This window comes from Mauremys mutica, unplaced genomic scaffold (assembly GCF_020497125.1).
Source record: "Mauremys mutica isolate MM-2020 ecotype Southern unplaced genomic scaffold, ASM2049712v1 Super-Scaffold_100342, whole genome shotgun sequence".
Taxonomy (NCBI): domain Eukaryota; kingdom Metazoa; phylum Chordata; order Testudines; family Geoemydidae; genus Mauremys; species Mauremys mutica.
The window spans coordinates 53,793-73,137 of record NW_025423320.1 but is presented as its reverse complement, the minus strand read 5'-3'; the positions used below and the strand labels follow the sequence as shown (position 1 = coordinate 73,137).

Genomic DNA, 19,345 nt, shown 5'->3' with positions numbered 1-19,345 from the left:
CCTGCAGTCCTGTCTAGACTATCAGGCAAGCCTACAAAAGAACCAGAGAAGCAAATGGCCACTCCGGGTCAGAGCCCCAGATACCCTGCAGAAATGCTGAGCTGCATGCCATTCTAGGGGGTGCCCCTGCAACAACGCCACCCAGTCCTTCCATTCTCCCCCACCTCTCCTGGGCTACTGTGGCAGTTATCCCCCTATTTGAGCAATGAAGTAATAAAGAATGCATGAGTTTGAAACAACACTGACTTTATTGCCTCTGCAAGTAGAGATCAAAGGGGGAGGGGAAGGCAGCCTTCAGCTGCTGTGATATTCCAGGCAAGACTGAATCTGCATTAGACAAAGCTTAAAGAAGAGAATGACCTGGGAGTCATTCCCATTTTTGCCCAGGCGCCCCCCACCGAGGCCAGCCAGGAGCACTCACAGAACGACGATGACAAATACCAGTCTTACTGTACCATCTGCCGTCGGGAAGGGAAGGGGATGCTGCTGTGTAGCGCTGCAGCACCGCATCTGACAGCAGCATCCAGTAGACATACGGTGACATTGAAAAAAGGCGAGAAATTATTTTTTTTCCCTTTGCTTTCACGGGGCGGGGAGGGTCGGGGGGATGACATATACCCTGAACCACCCGCAACAATGTTTTTGACCCTTCAGGCTTTGGGAACTCAGCCAAGAATTCAAATGGTTTTCGGAGAGTGCAGGAACTGTGGGATAGCTACAGTTGTCAGTCGCCCCTCCCTCCGTGAGTGCCCATTTAATTCTTTGGCTTTCTGGTACGCTTGTCTCAGCTCCCTAAGTTTCAGCACTGTGTTGAGTCCCTGCTGTGGCCTCTGTCCATCATAGCCTTCGAGATTTTTTCAAATGTTTAGGCATTTTGTCTATTGGAACAGAGTTCTGATAGAACAGATTAATCTCCCCATACAGAGATCAGCTTCAGTATCTCCCATACGGTCCATGTTGGAGCTCTTTTTTGATTCTGTGCTGATCGGCGCTCCACACTGGGCAAACAGGAAATTAAATTCAAAAGTTCATGGGGCTTTTCCTGTCAACCTGGCCAGTGCATCCGAGTTCAGATTGCTTTCCAGAGCGGTCACAATGGTGCACTGTGGGATGGCGCCTGGAGGCCAATACCATTGAATTGCGGCCACACTAACCCTAATCCGACATGGCAATACCGATTTCAGCGCTACTCCCCTCGTCGGGGAGGAGTACAGATACCGGTATTAAGAGCCCTTTATATCGATATAAAGGGCTTCGTTGTGTGGACGGGTGCAGGGTTAATGCGATTTAACGCTGCTAAATTCAATATAAACTCGTAGTGTTGACCAAGCCAGAGAGAGCAGCAGGTTTCCCCTATTGTTTCCCACTCTTGTTTTCTTGACTAGTTTCTCCTCTGCACCAGCTTGCCATTTTGCTTTATGAGCCTGGCTCTCTCAGTTGGCAAAGCATCAGACTTTTAATCTGAGGGTCCAGGGTTCAAGTCCCTGGTCAGGTGATAAACTATTCACTAAGATCTTAAACTGTGTTTCTCACATCCTCTTTGATGTTACTTTTTCTCTGCAGGATTTTCCCTTTCCTCAGAAGGGCCTTTTTGTGTGGGGTTTGAAGGGGCAACTTCCTGACAGCCCCTCTGTCTTGCAGCCTGGAGGAATAAAGGCCTCTGGGCATAGAGCATGTTCCTTCCCTGCACAGACACACACAGACAAAGCAACAGAATATCCCTAAGGAATTACAATAACCTGCTGCCTTCCCCTTTCCTTCTGGATCCCCAAACGAGGATGCTCTTCAGCCTAAACCCATGTCCCCTCTTTTCCCAGTGCCCCTCAGTCCCAACCCTCAGTCCCTCCTATGCTCAGTGCTCCTCACTCCCAACCAGAGCCTGCTCCTCTTCACCCTTCTCCTCTGTCCCAACCCACAGCCCTTTCCTATTCCCAGAGCCCCTCAATCCCAACCCACAGCTCCCTCCTTCCCTCCAGCAGCAGGTGCTTCAGACCCCTACAGGAAGATTTTCTTGCAAGGTTTCATGTATGAGTCTGCATGTGGATTTTACAGTATGTTGGAAATAGGTTGGGTTGCTTGCTGAAATGATCACTTTTGGCTGGTGTTGGAATCCCAGTCTCCATGTTATAGGGGCAGGAGAAATAAAGGGTTGTTATCCTTGTTGTGTGAATCGAGGGCAGCACAACTGTGCTTGGCAGACCCCGATAGAGGGACTCACCCTCAATTCAATAGCACTTGCTAGGCAGGGGACATACGGTGCCTTCTTATTTTCCCCCATTTCCACCCAGGATGGCAGGTGAACTCTACAGAGGCACCTCTGGGCTTGCACTGACTAAGGACAACAGCTGTGAGTGGGGTGCAGACAGGGGATGGCTCATGTTAAAGGACTTTTGGTTGCTGGACTTATGAACCGTAGGGAGAAGGACACTGCCCAGCTTATCTGGGGGGTGGGTCTTTCTCTTGTGGTTTATGTTTATGTGTTGGGGCTGCTGACATGACTTCTACTAACCCTGGGCTTACATTGCAGTGTAGACATATCCTGAGACGGCATCTATACTGTGACAAAATCCCGCTGGCCTGGATGGTCTGATTTGGGCTCCTGGGGTTCAGGTTGTGGAGCTAAAAACTACAGCGTAGACATCTGGGCTCAGACTGGAGCCCAGGCTCAGAGACCCTCACCCCTCGTGGGGTCTCGGAGGCTGGGCTGAAGCCCAAGTGTCTACGCTGTAATTTTATAACCCTGCAGCACAAGCCTCTCAAGCCTGAATCAACTGACCCAGGGTTTGAGAATAGTGACTTGGGTGTGTTAATGGCAGTGTAGACATAATGCTAGGCGATGTCCACACTGCAATGAAACACCCAGCGCTGTCCCGTGCCAGTGCAGGCTCCCAGGCTAGGGCCGTGGGGTGGTAAATTTGCAGCATAGACATCTCGGCTCAGGCTCAATACCGGGCTCTGGGAGCCCTCAAGGTTGGGAGGGAGTTTAGCAAGCGAAAAAGGTAAAATGGCAGGGGAGTGTTAACCTGGACTCAATGGCATTACTCCATTGGTCTGTCTGCTTTGGGGCAGGGACAATAACACGTCCTGCTGCTTTCGTTATTTCAAAGGGCAGTTTAGGATTTTCATTCTCACACACGGTGCACAAAGCAGGACTCAACCCTCGGTGTAAACTAAACAAGCTGCCCACAGGTTCTGGCAGCCACAATGAGCCATTCAGCATGAGAGCCCAGACCTGCCCCTGTCCCAGAGGGAGCAGGATCATCTGTGACAGGCTGGAACACTGACCTATCAGCTCTTAACTCCCAAACTTTCAGTAAGTCTGTTATCAGTGCCTGTGAGTATAATTTAAACAACTATACTGGGCTGGACCAAAGAGCACTGTGTTTTGCCCTCCTGCAGTAGCCAATACCAGGTTGCCCAGGAGTTAGTCAACAAGGCACCACTGGGAATTGAACCCAGGATCTCCTGTTTACAAGACAGGTGCTTTAGCCAGCTAAGCCATGGTGCCTGCCTGTGGAAGCAACACAGCGTCTGCCCACACCTGACTCCCTGCCATCCCCACTGGGGCCTGAAAAGCTTTGCTTGTGTTTGGATTCTGCAAAGCAGAGGAGCAGGTGAGGTTTTCCTTGCAAGCTGTGTGTGTGTTTGTGTGTGTGAATCTTTGGCCAGGTCTGCACTACAAGGTTACTTCAGCATCATTATATTGCTCAGATGTGTGAAAAACACACAATGCTACCTCGGTCAGCAGTTTTTGGCTGGTGCACACACTGCAATACCACGTCTGGTGACAAAATTGCCCTGTTTTTGGTGACAAAATAAAACCACCTCGATGAGAGGCCTAGTGCTTTTTGCAGCAAACTTAAAGTGACAAATTGTCAGTGTAAATGCTGCTGGTCATTATATCACCATAACTGGCCTCCACCAGTATCCCACCACATCTGCCGTGAACTCGCCTGCCCTGCATTCTTGCTACAGAGGCTGGGCCCCTCCCCTTTCATAGCTCCAGAAAGTTCTGACAGCTGAGCCACTATCTATACCGGGATTAGCTTGATAGAACTGCATTGCCAGCCTAAGTCATGTAATTACACCAACCTAACTTTATAGTGTAGACCTGTCCAAAGAATCACACACACACCTTGGGAGCAAAACTTCATCTGCTCCTCTGCTTTATAGAATACAAACACGAACAACACTTGTCAGGGCCCAGTGGGGATTGGCAGAGAGTCAGGTGTGGGCCATCTTTATCCCAGGAGAGATAGACTCTAAGGGTACGTGTCCATTGCAATGTAAGCCCAGGTGTGGCACGCTGTGCTCAAAGCAGCACCTGGAAGCCCCATATTCACCACTCTCATATAATGATGACATGGTTTGTACAAAGTCTGCCTGGTGAGGTGTTATTTCAAAAGTCTTGATCTGTTGAACATTAATATCGTGTTGGATTGTGTGTGTAGCATTGGTTGGGAAGTTATGAAGTTTGGTCTGTGTGTGTTACTGAGATATGTTATGAGGTTGGGAAATGCCCCACACCAGCCTTTCAGATATGACAATGGAGGCACCAGACTCGCTGCTGGCCCACTGAAGATATCCACACTCCCAAGGACTAGCCCAGGAACCGTTTACAATGCAGACTTCTCCGAGATAGCACAGCGACAATGGACACTGCTTGACTCACATGGTAGCAAAGGAGCTTCCTAGCAAGTTAGAAGAAACTATGAAAGAGGGGAAGAGACATCATGACTTGGCCTCTCTCCCCCACAACTCAGCAGCTGGAAACACACCTGGAGGACAAAGACTGAACTGAACTGATTCAGAAATCAGAAGAGAATAATAACAATAATACTTTCAAACCAAAGTCCCCAACCAGACTAGTATTGGTTTTTCAGCAGAAAATTTTCAGTTTGGGGAATTTTGTTTTCTCAGTCAGACCTTGCCAAGGGAAGCAGGGAGAAAACGTTTGAGTTGCCTCCTTCAGAACAGCTTGGCCTGGACACTAGCTCTGGTTCACTGCTCTGGCCTTGCATGGGTTGAGGGTATTTTAATAATTTGGGCAGGTCCCAGGGTGTTTGGGGGAGATGATGAGGATGTTCCCTTTGGAGAAAAAAACTAAGAAATACAGCACTAGAGAATTTTTTTTTAAAGAAATCTGGGATTTAGACATTTTATTTAAAGCAAGGGAGTTCTGAGTTTCTGTTTGCAAGAAGCAACATTGTTTGATCTGTCACTGTACCAAAAGGGGACATGGTTGTCTACAAAGGAGGGATGATGACTAAACACATCGGATGAGGATGGGATTTGAACCCATGTGTGCAGAGCACAATGGATTAGCAGTCCATCACCTTAACCACTCGGCCACCTCATCTGAGCTGTCAAGTAACAGACAGGAGGAGAAATCTAAGGCCAGCAGAGCTAGGGACACTAAGGAGTTTTTAAATACTAAGCGGAAGCAGGGGCTGAATGAGCTCCCCCTTCACATCTAGTGAGGAGCTGGGGGAAAGACTTCAGGAACAGACCATGTTTGCACAGACACACCTACTCTGCCTAGCTATGCAGCATGATGGGGCCACTTCTCCAAAATGACCAGTTTTGGCTGGTGGTGGGTTACAAATCACTTTAGGATTGAGTGGAATGAAATGTTATTATCCTTCCTGCGTGAGTGAAGGGCAGCAGAACATACCTAGTCCATCCTGATGGAGGGGTAGGTGGGTGAGGAATAGCTTTTATTGGACTGCATAGAAATGATTGAGAACATCACCCTAAACCAGTGATTCCCCAAACATTTCACACTGTGCCCTCATATCCATGGCTGTGGCCCCTCGGAAGCCACAGTCAAGAACCGAGGCTGGGAGTGGGGCTGTTGCTTGCTGGGGAGAGGGGTGCAGACAGGGGTAAGGGGGTCGAGGCTGAGCTGGGAGCCAGAGGCCCAGGCTGAGGGTGGGGTTGGGGAAGAGCTGGGGCAGAGTGGGGCTGAGTGCTGCTCCCTCCATGGGGGCTGGCTCAGGCCCTGAGGTGCCCCCATGAATGTTCCTCTGTGTCCCCCTAGGAGTCATGCCCCACTTTTTGGGGACCACTGAACCCTACTCACTAATCAGCAGCTAGTGATGCCAAAGCCCAGGGAAAAGGAGAACAAGTGCGGGGCCCCCAGCACTGGAGCCATGTGAAGGGGCTGCAGGAGAGGGGCAATGGCTGGTGGCCCAGGGAGTTAAGGGCAAAGGGGGCACAGGAGGGGCAGGAGTTAGGGGTGAAGGAGGTGCAAGGGCTGGGAGTGCAGGAGCTAGCGGTAAAGGGGGAGTGGGGATCGTCCAGGGGCAATGGGGAAGTGCCAAAGTACAAGTTGCCAAGGGCACCATTTTCCCTAATGCTGGTCTGAGCAAACAATTGGAAATGACCCTTCAGTTAGAACAGAACCATAGTGTAGAAAAGCCTTTTGGTTAAGTGGTGGTGGCTGAGTGCTTAGGAAAAGCAACTGGGTGTCTTTCTGTGGAGGTTTGATTCTTGCCTGCTAGGCAAGGCTGGTGTGTGGTGTCTCCACGGCTGTATTTTCAGTGTCTGATCACCCACAGTGCCACAGGGACCCAAGTCTAGACATATTCAGAGGCTCTATGCCAGGGTTTCTCAAACTTCCTTTCACCGCAAACCCCTTCTGCCAAAAAAATACTTACTACATGGCCCTGGAAAGAGGGACCAAGCCCCTCCACACTGGGCAGAGGCAGGGGAGACAAAGCCTGAGCCCTGCCCCAGTTAGGGGAGGACAAAACCAGAGCTTGAAGGATTCAGCTCTGGCTGGTGGGGCTCAGACTTTTGGCTTCAGCCCCAGGCACCAACAAGTCTAATGCCAGCCCTGGTGACCCCATTAAAACAGGGTTATGACCCACTTTGGGGTCCTGACTTAGAGCTTGAGAACCACTGCTCTATGCTGATGGGAGAGAGTTTTCCTGTGGGTGCAGTTAATCCACTTCCCCAAGAGGTGGCAGCTATGTCAGTGGGAGAAGCTGTATCGGTGGGTGTGCAAGCTGTGGTGTTTACCACATTTAAGAAGTTTAATCAAACCCCATTTTTAAAACCACCTGTGTTCTGGGAATGGCAAAGGTGCTCGATGAAGCAGGGTCTGTCCTTCAAATTCCTGGAGATCACAATTCCACTTTACTGATGTGATGGGGGTATAGCTCAGTGGTAGAGTACTTTACTATTGATCAAGTGGTACTTGGTTCAAACCACAGTACTTTTGTTTAAAAAAAGGAAAACATTTTCATTTCCATTCTCCATTATGTTCAGGAGCTCCACTATATGTGGATGCTTAATATGAATTTAAACACTCAACATTTTGCTGTCCAAATGCATAAAACCCTAGCAAAGTTGTCCATCAGCTGAAATCAGTCCAATCCTCTAAGTGTCTAGTGTATGTTTTCACTAATTAAACAAAGGGATCATATGAATGTACATTTGCAGATCCCTCTTCTCCAGGGGCTGTGCTGTGCAGAAGAACAAGAACCACATCCAGCTGCAGTTCAGGAGTCTGATGACCAAAGAACCAACAAATGTTCTGAGGGCTGGAGAAAAATGCCTTCTCGTGAGCTATTGAACGAGCTCAACCTGTTTCGCTTATCAAAAGAAGATTGAAAGGTGACTTCATTGAAGTGTTGAAGGGCCTTAATGGAGAGAAAATATTGGATATGAAAGGGCTCTTTAATCTAGCAGAGAAAGGCATAACAAGACCCAATGGCTGGAAGGTGAAAAAAGACAAATTCATATTACAACTAAGGCACAAATATTCAACAGCAAGGATGATTCACCACAGGAACAAGCTACCAAGGAAAGTGATGGATTTGCCATCTCCTGATGTCATTTAATGAAGACTAGATGCCTTTCTGGAATGTATTTGCCCCAAAAGTAGCTATTGTGTCATACAGGAGGCCTGTGATATGCAGGGGGTCAGATTAGATGCTCTAATGGTCTCTTCTGGCCATAAAGTTGACTAATTTCTGAAAAACTGAGTGTAGCATTGGGAGCAGTGTCTGATGTTTTCCTGTCTAGCCGGCTCGCTTCCTAGAACGAATGCTCCTTGAGTGGGGTGATCCACAGGGAGTAGCTCAAACCTCCAAAGTTCCTGGCCAGGGGCAGGACATTAGCACAGCAAGGGAGGGGTGCGGCAGTGACATCACAAAGACTTTTTGCAGGACCTCAGACTATTGGTCAAAGGTGGTGGGGAGGTGGGGACCTCACAGAGACATGGTGACATCAGCCAGGCAGTACAGGGGCGAGGGGCCAGGGAAACCTCAGAGACCCCTGTGGCTTTGCTTCAGCAAGTCTTCTTCTCCAGGTCTCTCTTTGAGGACTGAGAGAGTATTTGGGTTCAGGTACGTGAGTGCCAGGAGGAAACTTTTTCGAGTTTTCCCCTTCCCTTTTCCTGATTTTACTAGAAAAGAACTGTCCCTGTTTAGAAGGTAAGAGCCTCCTTGAGGTTTGAAACCTGTTCAGTGTGATCCATCTGGTGACAGTTGAATGCTACGCATGGAAAACACGAGTTTAAGGGGGTCAAATTTTATTCTACACCTGGGATTTTGTCCCTTAGAATCACTGGGGATATTAGGGTTTGTCCTTTTTGTTTCATCTTTTCCTTCATCCGTCCCTCCCTCCTTTCTCTTTGTCTCTTGCTTCTTTTGTCCTTTCTCCTGTTCCGCTCCCAACAGCAGGAGCGGTGTGTGTGTGTTTTGCGGGGGAGTGCTCGGCAGTGTTGAGATGAGTTCCTGTCTGCATCCTGTAAAACTTGCCCATACCGGTATTGCCCTGGCCTCTTCTTTTGTCATTCAGTGTTTAACGCATTCTAAGACAATATGCATTTCCTCACCTTTTGGGGGCGAAGCCAGACTTTAAGGCACCTGCTCCCCTACTTGGTGTAAACTTTGCTTGTGCCAATCAGAAACGGACACAAACAGGTTTTGGGCACCGTCCCCTATGACACTTCTATGCAGGGCCGGCTCCAGAGCCCAGCGCGCCAAGCAGGCGCGTGGGGCAGCGTTGTCGGGGCAGGGCGGCATTTGACTCCGGTGGACCTTCCGCAGTCATGCCTGTGGGAGGTCCACCGGAGCCCGGGACGAGCGGACCTGCCGCAGGCATGACTGCGGTGGGTCCCCTCTTCCTGCGGCTCCGCTTGAGCTCCCGCAGGCATGACTGCGGCGGGTGCGCTGGTCCCGCGGCTCAGAGGGAGATCCCGCAGGCATGCCTGCGGATGCTCCACCGGAGCCGCGGGACCACCACACCCGCCGCAGACACTTCTGCCCCGGCCGCGGGACCAGGGAAGGGCAGCGCAGCACGGCGCCCTGCTTGGGGCGCTGTATTTTCTAGAGCCGCCCCTGCTTCTATGATGTCATAGTTAGTACTTTAGGCCTGCCTGCCATGTGCAGGCAGGGAGAGGAGAAAGAAAAACGAATCCTGTGTACACCCGTAACCGAGCCTGGTCACCTCGACGCCTCTCTCTCAGCTCACGTGTTTCAAACAGAACTTCTACGTTTGCCAGTCGTTATGTGTTGGTTTGTATTTGTAAGTATCAGTTATTATTAAATGCTGCACCTTTGTTTATAAATATTGTTAGTGGATATTTTAGTCATTGTGTGTTTTAAGTTTCATTAACTCTATTAGCTAATCATACGCTCCTCCCTTACCCCTTGTAATTATCCCCAATAAAACTTTAAATTGATTAATTTTAGTGTGTGTGTGTGTCTGCAGTTTGCATCGTGACCCATACTCTCCTTGCATCCCTTACCAATATAGTCTGTTGCCACGTACAGCCTGGTAAATAACAGGCCTGCATTTTCTTTCGCCCCTGCGAGTCCGTGGCAATCTACAGGCAGCTCCCACTGTGGGTGGTCCACCCAAAAATGTGGGGCTGAAATAGTGCTGGGGCAGTGATCCCCACCGGTGACCTGGGCCATCCTTTGGGCTCTCTGGTGAGAACCCTCAGCCTCCCGTCCTCAGTCTCTACCCTGATTGGCTGAGCAGGGGGTTATTGACAGGGAGGAGACTCAGGTCCTTGTTCTTCTCTTTTCAGACCAAGGAAATAAGTCATAACCTGTCATATGTTTGACAAATTTTGCTGCTTTCTGCATTAATGGTCTCTGAGCAGTTCATGATTCTCTCTAAAATTGTAGTTCTCAAATACTTGCTGAATAATTACTGTGCACTGTTGTTGGTCTGGAGCTCATCTGAGAGCACTTTATTCAGTTCCTTCAGTGTCTGAAATTCAAGATCTGATGGTTACTTTGAAAATCAGGGCTCTTGGGTCCTATTCCCAACTCTGCCACTGACTGGCTGTGTGACCTAAGACAAGTCAATTCTCCTTTCTCAGCCTTAGCTTCTCCCTCTTTCAAGTAAGGATAATAATGATCTGCTCCTACCTACCTCACGGTGGGTGGAGGATGCAGATCCATTGGAGAGCGTCACTAGGAGTAGTGCATAATATGAGGTGTCCTATCACATTTACTCAGAGCAGATTAACACATAATAGAATAGCTGAAATAGTCTATTTCATTTGTATTCTTTTATTTTGAAATTGTGAAGAGCAGCAACTACTTAGCTCAGACTGAAGCATATTATCTAATGTTTGAGATCTAGGTGTCTCTTTGTGTGTGAGGAGACAATTTAACACACTGTGACAAACAGGAGATGCTTTTGTTTTGCAACAACATATTTTTGCAAAGAACTTTCATCCCACTTGTTATGATTTTGAGAAACAAACTGGTTTAGTCTGAATAGGCTTTTCTGACAGAAACGGTTTCAATGAAATTTCCCCACCATCTCTATTCCTGGGCTCTATCCCTGCCTCGGGGTGGTGGTGGGGTGTTTGTCTGTTAGAACAGGAGTCAGGACCGGTGGCTTCTCTTTCTGGCTCTGTCACCACCTTGCTGGGTAGGTCACTTCCCTTCTCTGTACCTCAGGCTCCTCCTCGTCTGCCCAATGGGAACAGGGACAATTCTCGAACTCTGGGCAGTTTTGAGCCTGAGTGAGATAAGGGGCATTAAAGCCCTTTGTGAAGGAGAAAGGGGAGTTTCACAGAGTTTAGCACCAAGGAATTCTAAAGTTTGCTAAAATGTCTAGTCTGCAGAAACAAGAAATGGTCGGGGCCAAACCTTTTAACCACTGCCTTTTTAAAAGCCCCTTCAGGGATGTGAGTCCCTGTCTTTTAGGTAGCTGGGGTTCTTTGCCAGCAGGAGAGAAGAGGTTCCTGCCTCTGTTTTTGTGGCCTTAACAAACCAGGTGTTGTGCCCGAGTTCTCGTCTGAGATCCCTGGTAAAAAAACATCCTCCCATCCATGAACAAGACAGGACCTATCTTTAAAAGGGGAACAAAGAGACCCCTGGGACTTACAGACTAGCTAGCCTCACTTCCACAGCTGGGGAGATACTGGAATACATTCTTAAACACTCAGTTTGTCAGGAGCACCTCAGAATACTTTGGTTCTTAGGACTATTGAGCATGGATTTGTCAAGAACAAATCATTCCAAACCAATCCTCTTGCCTTCTTTGGCAGGGTTCCGGGCCTAGTGGAGGTGGGTAAACAGTAGATGGGATCTATCTCAGTGTTACTAAGGCTTTTGACACAGTCCCGTAAGACAGTCTCACAAGCAAAGGAGGGAAATGCAGTCTAGATGCAATCAGTGTCATGTGGACGCAGAGCTGGTTGAAAGCCCAGACTCCAAGAGCCCTTCTCCATGTCTGGCTGTCCAACGGAGAGGGTGCACCTAGTGGGTCCGGCAGGGATCAGTCCGGGGTCCGGTACTATTCAATATTTTCATGAATGATTTGGAAAATGGAGTGGAGAGCATACTTCTAAAATTGGCAACTGACACCAAGCACTTTGTTGCACAGGATTGGAATTCAAAACGCCCTTAACAAACTGGAGACTTGGTCTTCTTGAGCCAAACTCCATGGCTGGGCTCCTCTCTCTAGACTGGTCTGAAGTGAAACCCCAGAGCCAAACCCTCCCCCTCCTGGGCAGTGCGCTCCACCCTTGAATGGTCAGATGCTGCTTAGCACTGTCAGAGCAGCTTTGGCTGGGGGATTCTCCCAGCACTTTCCACTAGCAGGAAAGTATGAAATCCCCATTTGACTGCTGGGGACAGAGCCCTAGAGGGGGGAGCAACGTGCCCAAAGTCCCACAGGAAAAGGAAAACAACCAGCAGTGGAACCAATAGGAGACCCAGCAATGGAACTCAGGAGTCCTGACTCCCAATCCCCTGGCCCAGTCACTCCAGCGGAGCACACTCCCTCTCAAAGGCGGGGGGGGGAGCGGACATGAGGGCCTGGCTTGTAATTGCCAGCTGTGGGAGGGAGTGTGCAGCAGGGGTTAGTGAAGGGGCCTAGAAAGAAGGACTGCTGGGTCCCATCCATCCTTCTGACACTTGGTGTGACCCTGAGTCAGTCGCTTCCCCTCCCCAGGCCTGTTTCTCATCAGCGGGATTGGGGTCGCAGTCCCGACAGCCCAGGGGGGTTGGGAGGCTCTAGGAAGGTGTGTAAAGTGCTGGGATGTCAGGATCCTGGAGGCCCCTAGCGGGATGTAAAGCCTGGCAGCACCAGATGATGTAGTAGGCGATAGCTAACCCAGGTGGGGCACATGACCCCACACGCCCTCTGCAAGTGTTGCCTCTGAAATTAGGAAAACTGCTGAGTTGAAGGCACAGCTTCACACCCAGAAGAAAGCCCAGCACGACACGCCCAGGGTGAAGGGGGTGCTTAAGCCTGGCATCAAACCAGAAACCTTCATATCTTCACTCTAATGCACTCCCAGCTGAGCTACTTTGGAAATGACCGGGCCAACCAGGAAGGCTTAATACACGAGCCGCAGCACATGCTGGGAAGATTTAAATCTGGATGTCACAACGCAGGAGACAAGCAGTGGACTTGGCCCCGAGGGGCAGGCTGGGGTTTCCTATATCCCAGTCACTCAAGCCAGCACCTGCCCCCTCAAGCTGTCACTGGTGCCCCCAGGTCTGGGAGACAAGAGCAGCGGTTCTCACTGGAACAACTCCACCCACAGCTCGCAGGCGCCTCCCAAGCCTAAACCGGAAAACCATCTTGCCAGAAAGCCGCCCACGAGGACTCACCATTGCTTCTTTTCCTTCCACCCAGAACCCCACTTCTTCTCCTGGGCTGCAAGTAGCCACCCCTGGGATGCCAAGAGGCAGGCACAGGATTCTACCTCCCAGCACCAACCGCATCTCCCCAGGCTTTGCAGAACAAATGGTGGCTACTACTAACCCCACTTAGCCACACGTAGGCCAACCTCCCAGGGCAGAGGAGGCCAAGCCACAAGCATTCAAAAGGCGACTGGCCTAATTCCTCGAGTTTCCCCAGGCTGACGCCAAGGTACTTTGTCCACTGATGTCACCACCCTCCATCGTGCGGGGGTTGGGGTTATCCCAGGGACAGGCCAGTGGCAGAAGGAGGAGCACCTTGCTGGACAGCATGGGGAGCTGGGAAAAGGAAGCCAGCATGTTGCTGCCTGGTTTTGGGCTGAGGCCCTTCTGCATGTCAGGTTACCGTGAGAACCACTACACTACAGAAACTCCATCACCGTGCGCTGCCCTGCCCCGCCCCTCAAATTCCATGCACTTTGGTGGTGCTCACCCTGGCACATACCGAGGGGCGAACCCGGAGAACATGGCCGCAGCTCTTCAATGGGTCAGCTGGAAGAGCAGAGGACTGGAGCCGGGACTCAGGAAGTCGTCCTTACATCACCCTTGTGACTCCAGCTTGAAGGGAGAGCTTCTTTTCCTTCCCCTTGCTGAGAAAGAGCAAGAGAAGAAAGAACGGTCAGGTGGGCCAACTGGGTGCAGAAGCCAATACTGCCTTTTCCTGCAGCTAAGCCTGAAATGAGGGACTTGCATTCGGTAAAGGAACTGCTGTGTTTCCAGGAAACAGCCCACTGCTGCAGAAAGAGGGATGAAAGAGTCTGCTAAAGCCTGGGATTGAACCAGGGACCTTTAGATCTTCAGTCTAACGCTCTCCCAACTGAGCTACTTCAGCACCTGCAGGGGGCCTTTTTGGGCTGCTGCTTCTCACCTTGAAGCTTATTCTCAATAAACCATCACTCCAGTCAATAATGGCCAATGCAAGACGGACATCACTTGCTATTTTAGCACTTGGAAATGTCATTAACTAGTCTTTGGATCTCCCGAATGCTGTGCTTCAGTTCATGGGGGAAAGGTGAGAGAAGCGACCTTTGAACAAAAGGCCTGGGGTTAACATCCTAACGCTGTCTGTCTCCGACTGTAACACTATTTAATAGCGGCCCACCCTGTGCTGGTGACAGTTCCATTGCTAGGTGTTAGCACAGTTCAGTTACTGTTAAAATTAAAAGTTTCTATATGCTTAAAGGAAATGATTTTTTATTTGCTTATATATGGCATGAATAAATACAGGTTTACACATCCTAGCATGAAAATGTATTTTATATGACAGAGAAAATCATGTATCCAAACTGTGCATCAAAATCATGCAATGAGCTACAAATGCAATAAAAAATAAGGTATTCAATGGTTTAACATATGGAGCAGGGGTGGGGGGCACCGAAGACACTTCTTGCCTGGGACGCCACTTGGTCTAGGGGAGGCCCTGTCAGGGAGAGCAGGAGTTAGTCTCACACGCCTATTTCCAGGCTGTTATCTGTGGGCACCCTGCTCTGGGGACGGGTTCGCGGCAGCCCAGACTCAGGGCTGGAACAGACCCCGGATTGAGGGGGTGGCTGCAGGGTTTGCAGCACTCTGATGTCTCAGACAATGTCAAGTATCAGAGGGGTAGCCGTGTTAGTCTGGTTCTGTAAAAGCAGCAAAGAATCCTGTGGCACCTTATAGACTAACAGACATTTTGTAGCATGAGCTTTCGTGGTTGAATACCCACTTCGGATGCAAATACCCACTTCTTCAGACAATGTGTCTCCCCAAAGCCTCAGATCTGCGTCCCCAGAAGGCTCCTGCGCTGCCTCCGCTCCTCTCACAGTCTATAGCAAGGAGCAGCAGCAAGGAGCAGGGATGAGCCATAGGGCACTAGGTGGGGGGCAGAGGCTGCAGGACTAAACCCAGCACCCAGAGCAGAGGGGGTATGAGGCTTTTTCTCTCTCCTTAGCCACGTGCTATAGCGCCGAGAGCTCTGTGAAATGCCTCCCCGCCCACAGCCTGGGGAAGGGGAAGGAGTCTCAGGTTCTAGCGTGATTTGGATGAGAATCACTGGACCCTAGAACCATTCACTGCCCTTTCCCGGAGAAACCTGTGATGCACAGAACGGGGCTGAGATAAATGCTGACAGGAGCCAGGATTTGCTCCCCTGGAATAGCAGCAGGATTGGGCAGCTGGAAATCTCACCAAAGGAGCTGAAGCCTTGATGGGTCAGACACAGATGTCCCAGGTACTGCATGGGGGGTTTAGGTTTGTTTCTGGACAAGAGCAGTGAGAGTCTTATTGTCTCAACGTTTCAGTAGAAAAATTCAGACCCAAACTGTCTGTGGCGGGGAGGTCGATAGCGGTTTCTTTGGGTTTGATTTAGTTTGTTTTCTCTTTCTCATTGTAAAAGCCCTGGATCATTTTGATGGGAACAATGTTTGCACAAGGCCAAGGAAAAATAAGAAAAGTTAAACATCTGCATTGGAGTGAGGGGGTCTCTGAGGGCCAGGGCAGGGGTGGAGATTTTCATGGGGAGGGGGTTAAGGGATGAATGAGACACTTTTGCGGGAACACAGGGGGATGTTTTGCAGTTTAATTTTTCCAAAGGGAAACCTCCCCACTCTCCCTGTGCTGCTGCCCAGCTCAGACCCCACTGACACCCCTGTGACGAAGTGGGAATTTTCAGAATGTTTTGCATATTGTGCATGCCTCAGTTTCCCCTATTTGTTGCATGATTATCTAGGACAGAGGTCCAAAACGCAGGGTGCATCCCGCCAGGTGGAATGAAGTAACACTCAGGGGAATGGACCTGGGGCCCAGGCCAGCCCCCAGAGTGTGTGGGGAGGGAGCACCATCCAGCTCCGCTCCTGGCCCCAGCCCCAGTTGCTGGCCCTGGCTGCTGGCCTGGCTCCCAGGGCTCCACTCCCAGCCCTACACCTGTGGCTCTGCTGCCGGTCTCTGCCCCCACCCCCAGCTCTGGCCCCTGCCTCAGCCCCCTGACCCCTGTCTGCGTCCCTTCCCCCACAGCTGTGGCCCCATTCCCAGGTGTGGCTCATGGGGGCACGGACAAGGGTAAGGGGGGGGCCTGACCCTCAAAAAGTTTTGGGACCACTGATCTCGGTGCTGGGACAAGGGTGTTTACTCTGCGGAGACCCCCAAAGGGCAGGTGTGGCTGCTGTCCGGCTGCCTGGGCCCAGACAATGGCCACAAATTCTGTCTCCTAGCAACTGCTGGCCGGGGCGCACCTGCTGCAAGACACCAGCTGGCTGGGATGAGTTGGAGAACAAAGAACGAGGTAGAGGCCAGGTGAGCAGGTTACCGGGGAAACAGAACAAAGGACAGAAGAGGGGAAAGGGCCTGGCTGAGTCAGGCTGTTGGAAGCAAGGAGTCTGCTGGGTTGGGGACTCGACGGGAGAGCCCAGGCTCTGAGTTCGGGGTCCCCCCAAGATGGACGTTGCTGAATCTTCCTGCTTCCTGTGCTAACACAGAACTTTCCCAGTCTGGATTCCAGACCACTAATAAACCTTCTGTTTTACAGCGCTGGCTGAGAGTCACTGGTGATTGTGGAAGTTGGGGGTGCAGGACTCCTTTGCGGGCGGGGGGGGGTGGTGTAAGGCTTTCCCAGGTGTCCTGCTAAGGTGACTCACTACAGGAAGCTCCTGGCATGGAACAGGGGTGCTGAAAGGTCCAAGGTCAGTCCGAGGACGTGCTGAAGGCCAGGAGGTTTCCCGCAGTGACAGCGTCCCCTGGGCGGTGTCACACTGATGAGGGCTCTGCCTGGGTTTGGTTCAGAGCTGTTCCAGAGCACTGAGTCTGGGTCAGCCCCCCAGCATGTGACCTGCAGGCTCCACTCTGGCAAAGCTCCCTGTCCCTGGGCTTTGGCACCACTAGCCCCTGCTTAGTGACTAGGGGTCAGTTTAGGGGAGTGATTCCCAAAATGTGGGGCATGCCTCCTAGGGGGGCTCAGAGGAATGTTCATGGAGGCACCTCAGGGTTGAGCCAGCCCCCATGGAGGGCACGGAGGGAGCCCCACTCAGTCCCAGCTCTTCACCCACCCTACCCTCAGCCTGAGCTTGAGCCCCTGGCCCAGCTGCAACCCCCTTACCTGTGTCTGCACCCCTCTCCCCAGCAAGCCACAGCCCCACTCCCAGCCCTGGTTCTCGACCGCAGCTTCTGGGGGGCCTTGGCCATGGCTAAGAGGGCACAGTGTGAAAAGTTTGTGAAAAGTCGGTCCTCAATTGCTTCTATGCAGTCCAATAAAAGCTATTCCTCACCCACCTACCCCCTATCAGGACTGACTAGGTATGTTCTGCTGCCCTTCACTCATGCAGGAAGGATAATAACATTTCATTCCACTCAATCCTAAAGTGATTTGTAACCCACCACCAGCCAAAATTGGTCATTTTGGGAAAGTGGCCCCATCATGCTGCATACCTAGGCAGAGTAGGTGTGTCTATGCAAACACGGTCTGTTCCTGAAGTCTTTCCCCCAGCTCCTCACTAGATGTGAGGGGGGAGCTCATTCAGCCCCTGCGTCCACTTAGTGTTTCAAAACTCCTTATTGTCCCTATCTCTGCTGGCCTTAGATTTCTCCTCCTGTTCATCTTTCAGCAGTTCTGATGAGGTGACCGAGTGGTTAAGGTGATGAACTGCTAATCCATTGTGCTCTGCATGCATGGGTTCGAATCCCATCCTCATCGGACACATTTAGTCTTCATCCCTCCTTTATAGACAACCATCTCCCCCATTGGTACAATAATAGACCCAACAATGTTGCTTCTTGCAAACAAAAACCTTCTCAGGAACTCAGAACTCCCTTGCTTTAAATTAAATGTCTAAATCCCAGATTTCTTAAAAAAAAAAGAATTCTCTAGTCCTGTATTTCTTAGTTTTTATCTCAAAAGGTAACATCCTCATCATCTCCCCCAAACACTCTGGGACCTGCCCAAATTATTAAAATACCCCCATCCTGAGCAAGGCCAGAACAGTGAACCAGAGCTAGTGTCTAGGCCGAGCTGTTCTGAAGGAGGCAACTCAAACATTTTCTCCCTGCTTCCCTTGGCAAGGTCTGACTGAGAAAACAAAATTCCCCAAACTGAAAATTTTCTGCTGAAACACCAATACTAGTCTGGTTGGGGACTTTGATATGAATGTATTATTATTATTATTCTCTTCTGATTTATCTCAGTTCAGTGTTTGTCCTCCGGATGTGTTTACAGATATTGAGTTGTGGGGGAGAGAGGCCAATTCATAATGTCTCTACCCCCCTTTCATAGTGTCTTCCAACTTGCTAGGAAGCTCCTTGGCTGCGATGTGAGTCAAGCAGTGCCAATTGTCGCTGTGCTATCTCAGAGAAGTCTGCATTGTACACGGTTCCTGGGATGGTCCTTGGGAGTGTGAATCCCTTCAATGGGCCAGCAGCAAGTCCGGCTCCTCCCTTGTCGCACCTGAAAGTCTGATGGGGGGCATTTCCCCACCTCATAACATATCTGAGTAACACACACAGAGCAAAACTTCATAACTTCCCAACCAATGCGAGCACACACAATCCAACACGATATTAATGTTCAACAGATCAAGACTTTTGAAATGCTACCTCACCAGGCAGACTTTGTACAAACCATGGCATCATTATATGAGAGTGGTGAATATGGGGCTTCCAGGGTGCTGCTTTGAGTAGAGTGTGCCACACCTGGGCTTCCATTGCCATGGAGACGTACCCTTAGAGTCCATCTCTCCTTATTATCCCTAGCTCTGCTGACCTTAGATTTCTCCTTCTATCCCTTTCTTGACAGCTCAGATGAGGTGGCCAAGTGGTTAAGGTGATGGGCTGCTAATTCATTGTGGTTTACACACATAGGCTTGATTTCCATCTTCCTACAATGCTTTTAGTTTTCACCCCTCCTTTGTAGACAACCATCTCCCCTTTTGGTACAATGACAGATCAAACAATGTTACTTCTTGCAAACAAAAACCTTCTCAGAAACTCAGAACTCCCTTGCTTTAAATAAAATGTCTAAATCCCAGATTAAAAAAAAATTCTCTAGTCCTGTATTTCTTAGTTTTTATCTCAAAAGGGAACATCCTCATCATCTCCCCCAAACACCCTGGGACCTGCCCAAATTATTAAAATACCCTCAACCAGAGCAAGGCCAGAATAGTGAACCAGAGCTAGTGTCTAGGCCAAGCTGCTCT

General features: G+C 50.2%; 4 non-coding genes across 4 annotated transcripts; 1 reads left to right on the top strand and 3 right to left on the bottom strand.

Moving 5' to 3' along the window:
• Positions 1-3,434: 3,434 nt before the first annotated feature.
• TRNAT-UGU lies at positions 3,435-3,508 on the bottom strand. The gene has a single exon. It is a non-coding gene; the product is annotated as a tRNA-Thr (tRNA).
• A 1,769-nt stretch (positions 3,509-5,277) lies between these two features.
• Positions 5,278-5,359, bottom strand: TRNAS-GCU. Its single transcript has one exon. It is a non-coding gene; the product is annotated as a tRNA-Ser (tRNA).
• An 8,587-nt stretch (positions 5,360-13,946) lies between these two features.
• TRNAF-GAA lies at positions 13,947-14,019 on the bottom strand. Its single transcript has one exon. It is a non-coding gene; the product is annotated as a tRNA-Phe (tRNA).
• Positions 14,020-17,768: 3,749 nt separating this feature from the next.
• On the top strand, positions 17,769-17,850 carry TRNAS-GCU. Its single transcript has one exon. It is a non-coding gene; the product is annotated as a tRNA-Ser (tRNA).
• Positions 17,851-19,345: the final 1,495 nt, after the last annotated feature.